At 48.5% G+C, this 16,640-nt stretch overlaps 1 pseudogene; it reads left to right on the forward strand.

Annotated features, from left to right (window-relative positions):
* Positions 1-5,364: 5,364 nt before the first annotated feature.
* Positions 5,365-13,348, forward strand: LOC119357719 (annotated as a pseudogene).
* The last annotated feature ends 3,292 nt before the right edge of the window (positions 13,349-16,640 follow it).

Consider the following 16,640-nt stretch of genomic DNA (forward strand, 5'->3'; position numbering starts at 1 on the left):
CCATCCAACAGCAGCACAACGGCGTGGTGGTGGTGGAGGAGCGTGGCAATCCCGCAGAGCTTCGCCAAGCACCACGGGAGAGGAGAAGAACTTGGGAGAGAGGGAGGGGCTGCACCAAAGGCATAAGGTGTGTTTGGGAGGCCCTCCTACCCCACTATATATAGGGATCCCAAGGGGGGGGTGCGCCAGCCCCTAGGAGATCCAATCTCCAAGGGGGCGGCGGCCAGGGGAGGAGTCCTCCCCCCCAAGGCACCTAGGAGGTGCCTTCCCTTGCTGGGACTCTTCCTTTAGGGTTTCCCCAGGCGCATGGGCCTCTTGGGGCTGGTGCCCTTGGCCCATGTAGGCCAAGGCGCACCCCCTACAGCCCATGTGGCCCCCCGGGGCAGGTGGCCCCACCCGGTGGGCCCCCGGGACCCTTCCGGTGGTCCCGGTACAATACCGATGACCCCGAAACTTGTCCCGATGGCCGAAACAGGACTTCCTATATATAAATCTTTACCTCCGGACCATTCCGGAACTCCTCGTGACGTCCGGGATCTCATCCGGGACTCCGAACAACATTCGGTAACCACATACAAGCTTCCTTTATAACCCTAGCGTCATCGAACCTTAAGTGTGTAGACCCTACGGGTTCGGGAGACATGCAGACATGACCGAGACGTTCTCCGGTCAATAACCAACAGCGGGATCTGGATACCCATGTTGGCTCCCACATGTTCCACGATGATCTCATCGGATGAACCACGATGTCAAGGACTTAATCAATCCCGTATTCAATTCCCTTTGTCTAGCGGTATTGTACTTGCCCGAGATTCGATCGTCGGTATACCGATACCTTGTTCAATCTCGTTACCGGCAAGTCTCTTTACTCGTTCCGTAACACATCATCCCGTGATCAACTCCTTGGTCACATTGCGCATATGATGATGTCCTACCGAGTGGGCCCAGAGATACCTCTCCGTTTACACGGAGTGACAAATCCCAGTCTCGATCCGCATAAAACAATAGATACTTTCAGAGATACCTGTAGTGCACCTTTATAGTCACCCAGTTACGTTGTGACGTTTGATGCACCCAAAGCACTCCTACGGTATCCAGGAGTTACGCGATCTCATGGTCAAAGGAAGAGATACTTGACATTGGCAAAGCTCTAGCAAATGAACTACACGATCTTTTGTGCTAGTCTTAGGATTGGGTCTTGTCCATCACATCATTCTCCTAATGATGTGATCCCGTTATCAACGACATCCAATGTCCATAGCCAGGAAACCATGACTATCTGTTGATCACAACGAGCTAGTCAACTAGAGGCTCACTAGGGACATATTGTGGTCTATGTACTCACACGTGTATTACGATTTCCGGATAATACAGTTATAGCATGAATAAAAGACAATTATCATGAACAAGGAAATATAATAATAATACTTTTATTATTGCCTCTAGGGCATATTTCCAACACGTACATCCGCATGATACGAGGGCTGCGGTGAGTGGCCGTGGGAGACGCCTCCTTCGTCGGGACGGCCGAGCCGTTGTCGTTGTCGACGGCGATGCCCAACTCCGGAAGGGACCCACCCGAGCCTGGGTCCGAGCCCACATCAAGGGCTAGATCCGTATTGGCCGGGCCAGCCTGTGGGGCCAAGGCAGCGGCGCCGGCAGCGACAGGGGCGCCCAGAAGCTGCAGCATGGGGGGAGAGGCGCAGAGATCTCCAGCAGCAGGCTAAGGGGGCGGCGTGCGGCAGGAACAGAAGACCACCGCCACATGAGCAGGGAGCGAAGCGCAGGCTCCATGCTTTAGGTTAGTGGAGACGACAGGAGAGCGATCGCAGCTCAGCAGGCCCTCGTCGAGGGCAGGCGCGTGCTTGAAGGGCCTGGAGCAGATGGACCGGGTGGCTAGAACCTGATGGGCCTAGACGCGTGCATGAGCAGGGAAATAGGCTTCGGAGGGGAGGATGACACAGTTGGTAGCGAGCAGAGGCCCAACAGCAGGAAGCAGCCCAGGAGGCACAATGGGCTTAGGTGGGTGCAGGCTTTCAACTGAAGGCAAAAGAGGCAGGGTGCGGGGGCACATCAAGCCGGCTTCATCGTGCGGCCAGAATTTAAACAGAAGGGAGCGGCAGCTCTCCCGTGCTAGGAGCTCAGAGCGGAGATCAAAGCACGGGAAGAAGCCTTCGTCTATAGCCACTGCCCGGACCTGGATCGATCCCTCGGCAGAACGGCAGTGGCTTAGCTCAAGCTTGAAAGAGAAGGCCATGGCTTCCAGGTCGAAGGAGACTTTAGCCCGAGGCAGGACGGCGTCCGCGGCCAGGATGACAGGGCTGAGGCAACCACGAGCCTCATCCTCATGCACAAGTTGTTCGATCATGGGCAGGGTGAAGGTTTCCCCCTTGACGAGCTTGGGCTTGAAGGAGAGCTTGAGCATGGTCATGAAGTCATCAACGGAGGCGATATGGGGCTGCAGGAAGGCACGGTATGCACGGGTAGCCGCACCATCGTCGTCCTGAAGCTGCCCATATGCTCGACGGCCGCGCGGTGATGGAGGGGCCCGTCTAAGCGCCGTCCTTGGGAGGGCGGAGCTAGCACCAGAGCTGCCCCCTTCACCATCGAAACGACGAGCAGACGGAGGCTGCGGCGGTGCCGACGGGGCGCCCAAAGACCGGGCCACATCCCAGATCTCGTTGACGAGGATGTCCGCGTAGGTGTCGGCGCCATCGAGGCGATGGAAGGCGAGATGGTGGGGGATATGCTGGAGCGCCTCCACCTTGACGAGCACGAAGATGCTGGAGAAGCCATTGCCATGCAGGCATGCATGCTCCACCCGAAGAACACTGGCAAAGCCAGCAACGGAGGCCGTGAATCCGCGCCTGTTCCAGAGCTCTAGGGGAAGCTTCTCCAGGGAGAGGTTGAAGACGTGCCGGTAGGAGAAGGAGAAGGTGTTGTCCCCTGCCCCATGAGGCAGGAGACGAACCGTGTAGGAGCCGACGTAGATCGGGCTCGCACGAAAGGCCGCGGCTTGCTCCTCCTCCCGCTGAAACACAGCGAAAGCCATGCCCATAGAGGACCCCGCGAAGCGAATCGCCTCGATCCCAAGACGCTGGCGGAACACACGACAGAGCCATGGGAGGAAGTTGGGCTTGGGTGGAGAGATGTTGACGAGGCAAACTAGAGTGTGCTGATCAGGGACAAGGGGGAAGTGGACGTCGAGCGAGGTGGGCCGGCCGCGAACAACCGGCTCCATGGGAGCGGGGCTGGCTGGGTACGGGAGAAGGGGGACGATGGCAAGCGAAGGAGAGGGGGCAAAGCTGGGCAGAGCGATGGGCTGCGGTACGGGCGGGGGAGGGATATTAATAGCCGCAGAGCTGGGCCTAGGGTTAGAGCCATAAACACGAACAGAGCATTGGAAGCTGAGATGCCCAACCCGACGGCACAGCCAGCAAACAGCGGGATCTCGACAATCCCGACGTTTATGATTAAGAGAGAGGCAGCGGAAGCAGCGCCGATGCATATCGGCGGGCTTACCAAATCTAAAAAGTGGATTTGGCGCGGCCCACGAGGGATTGCCTGGAGAAGGAGGAGATAGCAGGGCTTCCCTATAGGTTGCATGGCGAGGCGGAGAGGGCTCAGCGAAACAGGAGCCGTGCGGGAGGGTGAGGGGCGCAACGGGGCACGAGGATGCGACAAACGCGCAGCCCTGACCCGCCAGGGGTTGGGCAGGAGCCTGCGGCTCAGGAAGCTGGAAAGGACTAAACGCATTCTTGCTGACAAGCACTTGATTACCGGACGCCGCATGCGCTGGAGAGAGAGAGGAGATGGAGGGGCAAGCCTGCGGGCTCATGCCAACCCTCCCGGATTCCTGGGCACGAGGAGCGGCAACCGGCTGCACGGGATGGGGCCCGAGTACAGAGGGCAGCGCAGAGTTAGTCAGCCACGCAGAAGCACGGACGTGTGGCAGAGACAAGGATGCAGGGTGCGAGGACGGGCTAGAAAGAGACATACTGACACGAAGCAAACCGGACGTCCAGCATCCCCGGAGCACAATCTCCTTGGCAGTGCATGCATGGGCAACTTGAAAGAAAAAACAACCATGCTGACGCGGTCTGACAAGGTAGCCGTTGGCGAAGCCACCGAACCAGCTGACCAGAAGGAAGGCGAAAAAGTATGGCGAGAGGGTAACGCCGTCGTTGAGCACGACGGCGAGGACACCGGGGGGGCGGCTACGGCCCGCTACGACCTCGACAGTGGCACAGCCATACTTGGCAAGCATGTCATCCTGGAACCGCAAACCATCCATGGGGCGAGCGAAAAAGCGAGCAGCTAGACCAACGACGCGACGAAGCAGCAACGCCGTAGACCCTACAGCGACACAACTCGACCTAGGGCGACGGCGCAGCCAGCGGCGCAACAACCTACAGCGACACAACTCGACCTAGGCCGACGACGCATAAAGCATGCATCAAAGCGACAGGCAGAACGCACCAATACCAGAAGAGAGGGAGGAAAGTCACCAGCCTGGAGAGAAGAGAAACCGTGAACGAGGTGGGAGAAGCAAAACCCTAGTCGCGCGGCGAGGCACACTGTGAGAGTTGTGGTCGCCCCAGCCGGAGCAGCGTGTGACGAGACGGTGGACATCGTGCCCGGGTGGACGGCGGCGTATTGTGGTGGCCGCCGCCCGGAGCAGTGACCGGTGGGGTGTACACTCACCTCCTATTTTTCTGTTTTCTTTTCATCCTTCCCCACTACTATATAGTAGCATTATCATAGCCGTTGGTCGGCACAGATCAGGCAGCTGGGCACATTAAATGAATTGTAGCGTTGCCGGAAGAAAAATGGAGAAAATGAGGTGGGTCCGTCGTATGGGACGCAACTACGGTAGGAATACGCGGTGAGGGGTGGACGTTCGGTTGCCGGGAGCTGACAGACATGTTGCTAGCGGCCCATATTTTAACTTCTTTCCTGGACCATGGTTCAAATTTTTTCGTTTAAATGAAAGCCAACGCCCAGGCGTGACAGAAGACGGCTCGGGGGTGTGCGCGTACGTGCGGCTTGTGCGCATGCTACCCCTGCCGTGCGGCGCGGTGGAAAATTTAAAAGAAAGATATGGAAATGCCACCTCGTTGCATCTGGAGAGATCTCGGGGCCCTTTGCTGAATCTAGGGCAACGGGAAAAAAAACTTTCCCGCAAGTGGATGGGTCTTTGTTGGGCTCGTGGCAGTGAAGCTATGTTACCAGTGACGGGCCAGGTTGCATTGTTGCTTCGAAAAAAGTGCTAGTCCACTGAAAAGAGGGGAAGGGGAGGGAGGCAGGCGCGTGGCATGGAGGCGGAGGCGCCGTGAACGGCGGCGGGGGACGAGACCGCAGTGGATGGAGACGGCGTCTTTCCGGTATATCCGGTTCACATCGGGGCCATCCCGTCCTGACTGTCCCTTTTCTGTTCATGTGCGGCCAAGGTTGCCCATCTTCCCCGGCGTCGCGGCGTCGACGTGCTCCGTCCAAGATGTGATCAGCGAGGGGGCTGGCTGGGGGAGAGGTTGGGTGCCGGCCTTATCTGTGGCTGCCCATAACAGCTGCGGCGGCGCCACCGGCGAGTGCAGTGGCGAGAGCGCCCCAGCGGAGTCGGGGGAGTCGGCAATAAAGCCTGATCCGAAGTCGACAGGCTGGATAAAGAAGGTAGGAGTATGTCTTTAAGCTAACGAAAATGTGGAATAGTTGTACTTCAAAATGCCATGGTGGTAACCGTCGATGCTTAGTCGTAGAAAATGCAAGGCCTGGAATGTAATCTGAGAAATGGTTCATCTAGAAAATTGATCCAAAAATGCAAAAGTAGGTAGGCATGCTCTGACTTTGATTCTGATTCTGTGCCTTAGGCTCAACTCTTTTTTTGCTTCTGCACGAACTGTGATACTGGCACTGAACGAAAATGTTTCGGGTTTGCAAAATTGGAGAAAGGAAAAATGTCAAGTAGTAAACCAGTACACAGACTGAAAGAAAGAAAATTCGGTCAACAGAAATCCAATACAAAAAGTTAGGCAGAAAAATGCCTGTAATACTGACTGTCGTTGGCACTTAGATAAAAGTTTATGCAAGTACAGTCTAGTGAAAGTGAATGCGGGCCAAAAGTAGAACTGTCGAATGCGAATGGAAAAACTGGAAATTGTATTGTACTCCCTTCGTCCCATAATATAAGAACGTTTTTGACACTACACTAGTGTCAAAAACAGTCTTATATTATGGGACGTAGGGAGTACTTGTCGTTGCTTTCTCTATGTTCCTTTCAGGGTACATGTGGGCGCAAATCCAATCGAGCGACCCCCTGTCCAGGCAGGATGGGAGCTCTTGAGAAGACTATCATGGGCTTTGTGGACAGGGAGGGTGATGAAGTAGTGAAAGCCAAAGCTAGGGACAACTTTCGACTCACTGACGGAGGCTTACGATAGCATGGCTTCGGCATTAGATACGGGAAAAGCAGGCTTAATCTTGATAAAAGGAAGACCATGCAGGAGATTGTCTGCGGATTCTCGGTAAAAATAGAAAGCTTCAAGTTTACACAAGACGGACAAATTACCCCTAAAAAAGATTGATTCATGTTGAGAAAATGTTTCTGTTGCAGGGGAAGCCTCTACGTGAGAATACAAGATCATGTAGGTGTGATTGCTGTTGAGGACACCAGATTTACGCCTGACGGGATAAAAGCTTATAATGGAAGCAGCTTCCGCCCCTGGGCTGACCAGTGGGCAACAAACTAGCTCTGAAGCTAATGGCCCAGATGACGCTAAGGACGGCCCTAGAAAAACTGAGAACACTAGGACCGTACTGGACCCTGCTAGCTGGGCCTCATAAATGACTAAAGACAACCCACGTGCGCAATGTTCAGAAATGCATGAGTAAAACGAATACATGGGCCTATACCCGCATGCGCGGGCATCTCGAGGAGGACCAAGCGCTGGGATAATGGTATTATATGCCAGTACGACCCATATGCAATTTTCGGTTTTATAATTTATTTATTCTTGAAAAAGAGGATCACCCCTGGCCAGTGCATAAGTGGTTTACATATGAAATGGGTTTACATAATGCTTTTCATCTTTAAGAAATGTATGTATTTTACAAATCGAAATGTTATTGTCATTCATTGGCCCCTCTAAAGTTTGAAGCAAATGAACGCATTTTCGATCGTCGTTTCCAGGCTATATATCCTCGCGGAACTCTGGTCATTGAATCAACTTAACCTTAATGGGTAACTAATGATTTCTCTTCTTTTAGCAACCCTTTTTCTCATTAACAAAAGTGGCATATGGTGCTCTGCCCGGTTCGTTGTTAGCGTCCTTCTGAAAATAGAAATTGGGGTACATACCTAAGTTTACTTGAGTCGGCACATCATATTATAGAACTTGGTTTGCACATTTTAATGATGAACCTTCTCAAATAAGCTTGAGGTTTTCAAGTAAGTTGGATGCACCCTCATTAGTTCATACGAGAGCTTTCACTCATTCATAGCTCGATGTGCATCCTAACTACATTGCAAACTCTACTCGTTGCTTAGTATCGATTATAAGGTCTTCCTCTTGGCCTAATGATCAGATACATAAGTGCAGCGCTTTTTGTTTTTGACTTCTTATAACTCCTCATTATGTTCTCCTGGCAATGATTAGAGCATGGGATCTAAAATTATGCTGAGATTCTTCATAAGTTGTTGATTGGTTAAAATAGCGCAGACGTGAAACAAGTGATCATATTCGGTCCTATATCTTGGGTTAACCTAGAAGTGATTGCCATCTTTACATACTACCTATAGAAGATTATCGTTTTGTTGCCCATAAATATTGACATTCTTTCTAAACCTTTGACAATGGTGATTTTGATTTGTTGCATTTGGCTACCAAAGAATATGTCAAAACTTCTTTTGTATGCACTGAGGTAGTTTAATATTTTTAATATAAACCATTTTCAAACATATTTATTATTGGTTTAGACTTACTAAATGTGTTTGCATCAGTTAATCAAGTTCATGATAGGTAGCATTTACATACAAAAATTATCTTTATTATCATCTTGATGCTCGAGCACGAGAACATGATGTTGATACGTCTCCAAGATATCTACAATTTTTGTATGTTTCATGCCTGTAATCCTTGAAGTATGCAATGTCCTATAAATTATGTTCATGTTTGTTTTGTTATTTTTCAATTTTACAAGAAAAAATACCAAAAGTCCCTGAAAATTCCAACAAAATTTGGTAGGAAATTTCACAACACCGAAGGACCAAAGTCCGACACCTGGGGTGGCCCACAGGGCATAGGCACACTGTGTAGGCGCCCAGATGCTGTCAACATCTATGGTCCCTAGGGCACCCATTAGTTTCCTATGGTGCCTGATGGTTTTATATACCCCCAAAACTCATACCCAATGTATGGTGCACTTTTTTGCCACCAATACTTCGCATTTCGAGGCGATCTTTGTTTTCAGCCCTGATCTGGTACTGAGTCAAAGGAGGAATTCACCTTCATTACCACAAACCTCAATGATTTATCATCAATAAACAACGATGCATTTTAGGAAATGTCCGATCCTGCATTATTGATCTCACATCATTGGAATTTATTGATGTCAATGACAATCATGATCTTCAAGTTGTTGCACGCAGGACTTGTAGATTTTTTCTCTCACAAGGAACTCCTCCTACCCCTCCTTGCTGAAGACAATGCAGGCGTCCGTATGCGTCTTGTAAGCAGTTGTGTTGACGCCCGTTCTTTGAGGCATACTCCAGTAAGGCCTTCATCACTCAGGATCACTACTGTAGGATGCTGCTAATGCGAAACTACAATCAGAGACCCTTCGATGAAACTGTGTGTGATGTATTAATCGTAAATGGTGATGTAATAATGTTGGGGAACACAGTAATTTAAAAAAAAATCCTACGCACATGCAAGATCATGGTGATGCATAGCAATGAGAGGGGAGAGTATCGTCTACGTACCCTCATAGACCGTAAGCGGAAGCGTTATGACAACACGGTTGATGTAGTCATACGTCTTCACGATCGACCGATCTAGCACCGAAGGTACGACACCTCCGCGATCTGCACACGTTCAGCTCGGTGACGTCCGGCGAACTCACGATCCAGTAGAGCTTCGAGGGAGAGTTTCGTCAGCACGACAGCGTGATGACGGTGATGATGTTGCTACGGGAACAGGGCTTCGCTTAAGCACCGCTACGATATTACCGAGGTGGATTATGGTGGAGGGGGGCACCACACATGGCTAAAAGATCAATGATCAACTTGTGTGTACATGGGGTGCCCCCCTCCCCCGTATATAAAGGAGTGGAGGAGGGGGAGGGGGCCGGCCTCTCTAGGCGCACCCAAGGGAGTCCTGCTCCCACCAGGAGTAGGATTCCCCCTTCCCTTGTTTGGTTTTAGGAGAGAAGGAAGGAGGAGGAAGAAGGAAGTAAAGGGGGGGGGCCTTCCCAATTCGGATTGGGCTTGGGGGGCACGCCCCCTCCTTTTCTTCTTCTCCCTCTCTTCCACTAAGGCCCATACACCTCCCGAGGGGGTTCCGGTAACCTCCCGGTGCTCCCGTATACTCCCGTTTTCACCCGAAACCATTCCGATGTCCAAACATAGGCTTCCAATATATCGATCTTTACGCATCGACCATTTCGAGACTCCTCGTCATGTTCGTGATCAAATCCGGGACTCTGAACTACCTTCGGTACATAAAAACACATAAACTCGTAATACCGATCGTCACCAAACGTTAAGCGTGCGGACCCTATGGGTTCGAGAACTATGTAGACATGACCGAGACATGTCTTCGGTCAATAACCAATAGCGGAACATGGATGCTCATATTGGCTCCTACATATTCTATGAAGATCTTTATCGGTCAAACCGCATAACGGTATACGTTGTTCCCCTTGTCATCGGTATGTTACTTGCCCGAGATTCGATCATCGATATCTCAATACCTAGTTCAATCTCGCTACCGGCAAGTCTCTTTACTCGTTCCGTAATGTTACATCCCGTAACTAACTCATTAGCTACATTACTTGCAAGGCTTATAGTGATGTACATTACCGAGAGGGCCTAGAGATACCTCTTCGACAATCGGAGTGACAAATCCTAATCTTGATCGATGCCAACTCAACAAACACCATCGAAGACACCTGCAGAGCACCTTTATAATCACCCAGTTACGTTGTGACGTTTGGTAGCACATAAAGTGTTCCTCCGGTATTCGGGAGTTGCATGATCTCATAGTCATAGGAACATGTATAGTTATGGAGAAAGCAACAACAACAAACTAAACGATCATCGTGCTAAGCTAATGGATTGGTCAAGTAAATCACATCATGCTCTAATGATGTGATCTCGTTAATCAAATGACAACTCATGTCTATGGTTAGGAAACATAACCAGCATTGATTCAACGAGCTAGTCAAGTAGAGGCAAACTAGTGACACTCTGTTTGTCTATGTATTCACACATGTACTAAGTTTCCGGTTAATACAATTCTAGCATGAATAATAAACATTTATCATGATACAAGGAAATAAATAATAACTTTATTATTGCCTCTAGAGCATATTTTCTTCAGTCTCCCACTTGCACTAGAGTCAATAATCTAGTTCACATCTTTATGTGATTAGTTCACATCTCCATGTGACTAATACCCAAAGGGTTTACTAGAGTCAATAATCTAGTTCACATCGCTATGTGATTAAGACTCAAAGAGTGATCATGTTTTGCTTGTGAGAGAAGTTTAGTCTATGGGTCTGCAACATTTAGATCCATATGTATTTCGCAAATTTCTATGTCTATAATGCTCTGCATGGAGCTACTCTAGCTAATTGCTCCCACTTTCAATATGTATCCAGATCGAGACTTAGAGCCATCTAGATTGATGTAAAAAGCTTGCATCGACGTAACTCTTTACGACGAACTCTTTTATTACCTCCATAACCGAGAAATATTTCCTTAGTCCTCTTAAGGATAATTTTGACCATTGTCCAGTGATCTACTCCTAGATCACTATTGTACTCCCTTGCCAGAATCATGCTAAGGTATACAATAGGACAGGTAAACAACATAGCATACTTTATAGAACCTATGACTGAGGCATAGGGAATGACTTTTCATTCTCTCTTTATTTTCTGCTGTGGTCGGGTTTTGAGTTTTTACTCAACTTCACACCTTACAGGCAAGTACTCCTTCTTTGACTGTTCCATTTTGAACTAATTCAAAATCTTGTCAAGGTATGTACTCATTGAAAAAATCTTATCAAGCATCTTGATCTATCTCTATAGATCTTGATGCCCAATATGTAAGCAGCTTCACCGAGGTCTTTCTTTGAAAAACTCCTTTCAAAAACTCCTTTTATGCTTTCCAGAAAACTCTACATTATTTTTGATCAACAATATGTCATTCACATATACTTATCAGAAAGGTTGTAGTGCTCCCACTCACTTTCTTGTAAATGCAGGCTTCACCGCAAGTCTGTATAAAACCATATGCTATGATCACTTTATTAAAGCATATATTCCAACTCCGAGATGCTTGCACCAGTCCATAGATGGATCGCTGGAGCTTGCTCATTTTGTTAGCACCTTTAGGATTGACAAAACCTTCTGGTTGCATCATATACAACTCTTCTTTAAGAAATCCATTAAGGAATGCAGTTGTGACATCCATTTGCCAGATTTCATAAAATGCGGCAACTGCTAACATGATTCAGACAGACTTTTAAGCATCGATACGAGTGAGAAAATCTCATCGTAGTCAACACCTTGAACTTGTTGAAAACATTTTGTGACAATTCGAGCTTTGTAGATAGTAACATTACTATCAGCGTCCGTCTTCCTCTTGAAGATCCATTTATTCTCAATGGCCTACCGATCATTGGGCAAGTCAACCAAAGTCCACACTTTGTTCTCATACATGGATCCCATCTCAGATTTCGTGGCCTCAAGCCATTTTGCGGAATCTGGGCTCATCATCGCTTCCTCATAGTTCGTAGGTTCGTCACGGTCAAGTAACATGACTTCCAGAACAGGATTACCGTGCCACTCTGGTGCGGATCTTACTCTGGTTGACCTGCGGGGTTCGGTAATAACTTGATCAGAAGCTTCATGATCATCATCATTAGCTTCCTCACTAATTGGTGTAGGAATCACTGGAACTGATTTCTGTGATGAACTACTTTCCAGTTCGGGAGAAGGTACAATTACCTCATCAAGTTCTACTTTCCTCCCACTCACTTCTTTCGAGAGAAACTCCTTCTCTAGAAAGGATCCATTCTTAGCAACGAATATCTTGCCTTCGGATCTGTGATAGAAGGTGTACCCAACAGTCTCCTTTAGGTATCCTATGAAGACACATTTCTCCGATTTGGGTTCGAGCTTATCAGGTAGAAGCTTTTTCACATAAGCATCGCAACCCCAAACTTTTAAGAAACTCCGAGCGCAGCCGCCTCACGCAGAGCTTCGACTACAACTATGGCGACTTCATCCCCATCCCCAGGCCCTTCCTGCGTGGCTACCTCAACAAGTGCAGGGACCTACAAACCCGGAGGCTCGCCTTCTTCAACACCAACTACGTCGAGAAGAGAAGGAAGGTGATGGACATGCCAGGAGAAGACAAGAACAAGCTCAGATGCGCGATCGACCACATCCTCACAGCGGAGAAGAGCGGCGAGATCACGCCGGAGAACGTCATCTACATCGTCGAGAACATCAACGTCACGGCCATCGAGACAACGCTATGGTCCATCGAGTGGGCGCTTGCCGAGGTGGTGAACCACCCGGACGTGCAGCGCAAGGTGGGCGGCGAGATCAGGGACGTGCTCGGTGATGACGAGCCCATCACCGAGTCCAGCGTCAATAAGCTGGCGTACCTGCAGGCTATGATCAAGGAGACGTTGTGGCTGCACTCCCCCATCCCGATCCTCGTCCCCATATGAACTTCGAGGAGGCCATCCTTGGTGGCTACACCATTCCCAAGGGCTCCAAGGTCGTTGTCAACGCCTGGTGGCTGGCCAACAACCCGGAGCTGTGGGAGAAGCCGGAGGAGTTCAGGGCGGAGAGGTTCTTGGGCGAGGAGAGCAACATGGATGCCACGATCGGTGGCAAGGTGGACTTCCGGTTCCTCCCGTTCGACGTGGGCCGGTGCAGCTGCCTCGGCATCATCCTTGCACTTCCCATCCTGGCGCTCATCGTCAGGAAGCTTGTGAGGAGCTCCAAGATGGTGCCCCCGCCAGGCATGGACAAGCTCGACGTGAGCGAGAAAGGTGGGCAGTTCAACCTGCACATTGCCAACCATTCCACCGTCGCCTTCCACCCCATCTCACCATGACCAATTACTTCAACCCAAAAGCCTGCTCTACATGCACAACTACCCTTTTCGGATTACAAATATATTACAGGAAAGTATGTCAGTTGATTTAAGGGGTTTATAATTTATTTAGTTTTGAAAAGGAGGATCACCCCTGGCCCGTGCATAAGTGGTTTACATACGAAATGGGTTTACATAATGCTTTTTTGCTTTAAGAAATGTATGTATTTTACAAATCAAAATGTTATTGTCATTCATTAGCCCCTCTAAAGTTTGAGGCAAATGAATGCATTTTCTATCGTCTTTCCAGGCTATATATCCTCGCGAAACTCTGGTCATCGAATCAAATTAACCTTAATGGGTAACTAATGATTTCTCTTCTTTTACCACCCTTTTTCTCATTAACAAAAGTGGCATATGGTGCTCTGCCCGGTTTGTTGTTAGCGTCCTTCTGAAAATAGAAATTGGGGTACATACCTAAGTTTACTTGGGTCGGCACATCATATTATAGAACTTGGTTTGCACATTCTAATGATGAACCTTCTCAAATAAGCTTCAGGTTTTCAAGTAAGTTGGATTCACCCTCACTAGTTCATACGAGAGCTTTCACTCATTCATAGCTCGATGTGCATCATAACTACATGGCAAACTCTACTCCTTGCTTAGTATCGATTATAAGGTCTTCCTCTTGGCCTAATGATCAGATACATAAGTGCAACACTTTCTGTTTTTGACTTCTTATAACTCCTCATTATGTTCTCCGGGAAATGATTAGAGCATGGGATCTAAAATTATGCTGAGATTCTTCATAAGTTGTTGATTGGTTAAAATAGCGCAGGCATGAAACACGTGATCATATTCGGTCCTATATCTTGGGTTAACCTAGAAGTGATTGCTACCTATAGAAGATTATCGTTTTGTTGCCCATAAATATTGACATTCTTTCTAAACCTTTGACAATGGTGATTTTGATTTGTTGCATTTGGCTACCAAAGAATATGTCAGAACTTCTTTTGTATGCACTGAGGTAGTTTAATATTTTTAATATAAACCATTTTCAAACATATTTATTATTGGTTTAGACTTACTAAATGTGTTTGCATTAGTTAATCAAGTTCATGATAGGTAGTTGTCGGCGTTCTGGGAACGGGGGTCCCCAGACTTGCCTGCCTGCGGCCCACGGCGTGTCTGGGCTAGCAGGTCTGTACGGCCCATCTTCATCAACGAGGTATTCAAGACCCTCGCGAGGGGCCAAGCCTCACGAGGCGGATGACACAAGACCTCCTCAGGAGCGGCCTCGCCAGGCAGGCTCATGAGGGGCGGAGAGATCAAGGCAAGGAAAACCTCGCGAAGTCCTCGTGACGTGAGCCATGACGATCGAGACTAAGCGGGTGCCAGGCGGGAGCCAGCGTGCAGTGTCCTTGCTTCCTCTTTGGTGCCAAGGGGGCAAGCGCAGGCACGGAGTATCGAGGCATCAAGGAAAGGTTTCCATATCGGTGCAACGACACCAAGACCATAAGGACGGCAAGACGGAGGTCACCATGGAGCCCAGGACGGCGTCACCACCATAGCCTTTTGCAGGCGAAGACTACTTTTGTCAGGATAGCTTGTACTAGTTGTCCCCTTTCAAATTGGCCGTTGTTGGCTCCCTTCCCGCTCAATATTTAGGGAGAGGACCAGGGCATCTATAAATAGGACTAGCCACCACCATAGGCGGGGACGGATGATAAAGATCATCCCCAACCACACAAGTGCACCAAGCACAAGAGCACCTCAACCTCAGGAGGCTGTTCTTCCCCTTGTACTATTCATCATCAGCCTAAGAGGCAATCCACCACCACCACACTGGAGTAGGGTATTGCACCACAACGGTGGCCTAAACCAGTATAAATCTTGTGTCTTTGTGTTGCAAGTTCGTCGAGTTCATCCGCGAGATCTTAGCGAGCTAGGGCGTGGATCGATAGGGAGAAAACCTTCGCGCGCACCCCAGTGTTCGAACCTCGAGGGTTTTGCCGGAACCCGTGATCCGACAGTAGCATTTACATAAAAAAAATATCTTTGTTATCATCTTCATGCTCGAGGACGAGAACATGATGTTGACACGTCTCCAAGATATCTACAATTTTTGTATGTTTCATGTCTGTAATCCTTGAAGTATGCAATGTCCTATAAATTCAGTTCATGTTTGTTCTGTTATTTTTCAATTTTACAAGAAAAATACCAAAAGTCCGTGAAAATTCCAACAAAATTTGGCAAGAAATTTCACAACACCGGAGGACCAAAGTCCAACACCTGTGGTGGCCCACAGGGCGTAGGCACACTGTGTAGGCGCCCAGATGCTGTCAACATCTATGGCCCCTAGGGAACCCATTAGTTGCCTATGGTGCCTGATGGTTTTATATACCCCCCAAAACTCATACCAAATGTATGGTGCACTTTTTTGCCACCAATACTTCGCATTTCGGGGCGATCTTTGTTTTCATCCCTGATCTGGTACTCAGTCAAAGGAGGAATTCATCTTCATTACCACCAACCTCAATGGTTTATCATCAATAAACAACGATGCATTTTAGGAAATGTCCGATCCTGCATTATTGACCTCACATCATTGGAATTTATTGATGTCAATGACAATCATGATCTTCAAGTTGTTGCACGCAGGACTTGTAGATTTTTTTCTCTCACAAGGAACTCCTCCTACCCTCCTTGCTGAAGACAATGTAGTCATCCGTGTGCGTCTTGTAAGCAGTTGTGTTGATGCCCCTTCTTCGAGGCATACTCCTGTAAGGCCTTCATCACTCAGGATCACTACTGCAGGATGCTGCTAACACGAAACTACAATCAGAGACCCTTTGACGAAACTGTGTGTGATGTATTAATCGTAAACGGTGTTGTAATAAAACTGTCAAAAATGATACAAAACGTTTATGATGGTGGAGACATCAAACACGATTCAGATTATAGTTGCGTGTGTGATGCGTGGTATGTAATGAACTCGAATGAACTGTTTGTGATGAGCATAATAAGAGAAGTGGTCAACCAGATGAAGGTGTGTGCGATATACAACATATAGTTCACTCGGATTAATTGTTTGTGATTAGGCAACACAATAGAAAAGGTCAGACAAATTAAGGTGTGTGTGACATACGGCATACAGTTCACTCAGATGAACTATTTTCGATTAGGAAACACAACATAAACGGTTCAACTTAATAAGATTTGTGTGATACGCAGCAAACAGGTCAGTAATTAGAAATATGTGGGAAGAACGATAACAACACAGACGATTCCCGTTAACAAGCTGTGTGTGTTT

This window comes from Triticum dicoccoides, chromosome 2A (genome assembly GCF_002162155.2).
Source record: "Triticum dicoccoides isolate Atlit2015 ecotype Zavitan chromosome 2A, WEW_v2.0, whole genome shotgun sequence".
Lineage (NCBI taxonomy): Eukaryota > Viridiplantae > Streptophyta > Magnoliopsida > Poales > Poaceae > Triticum > Triticum dicoccoides.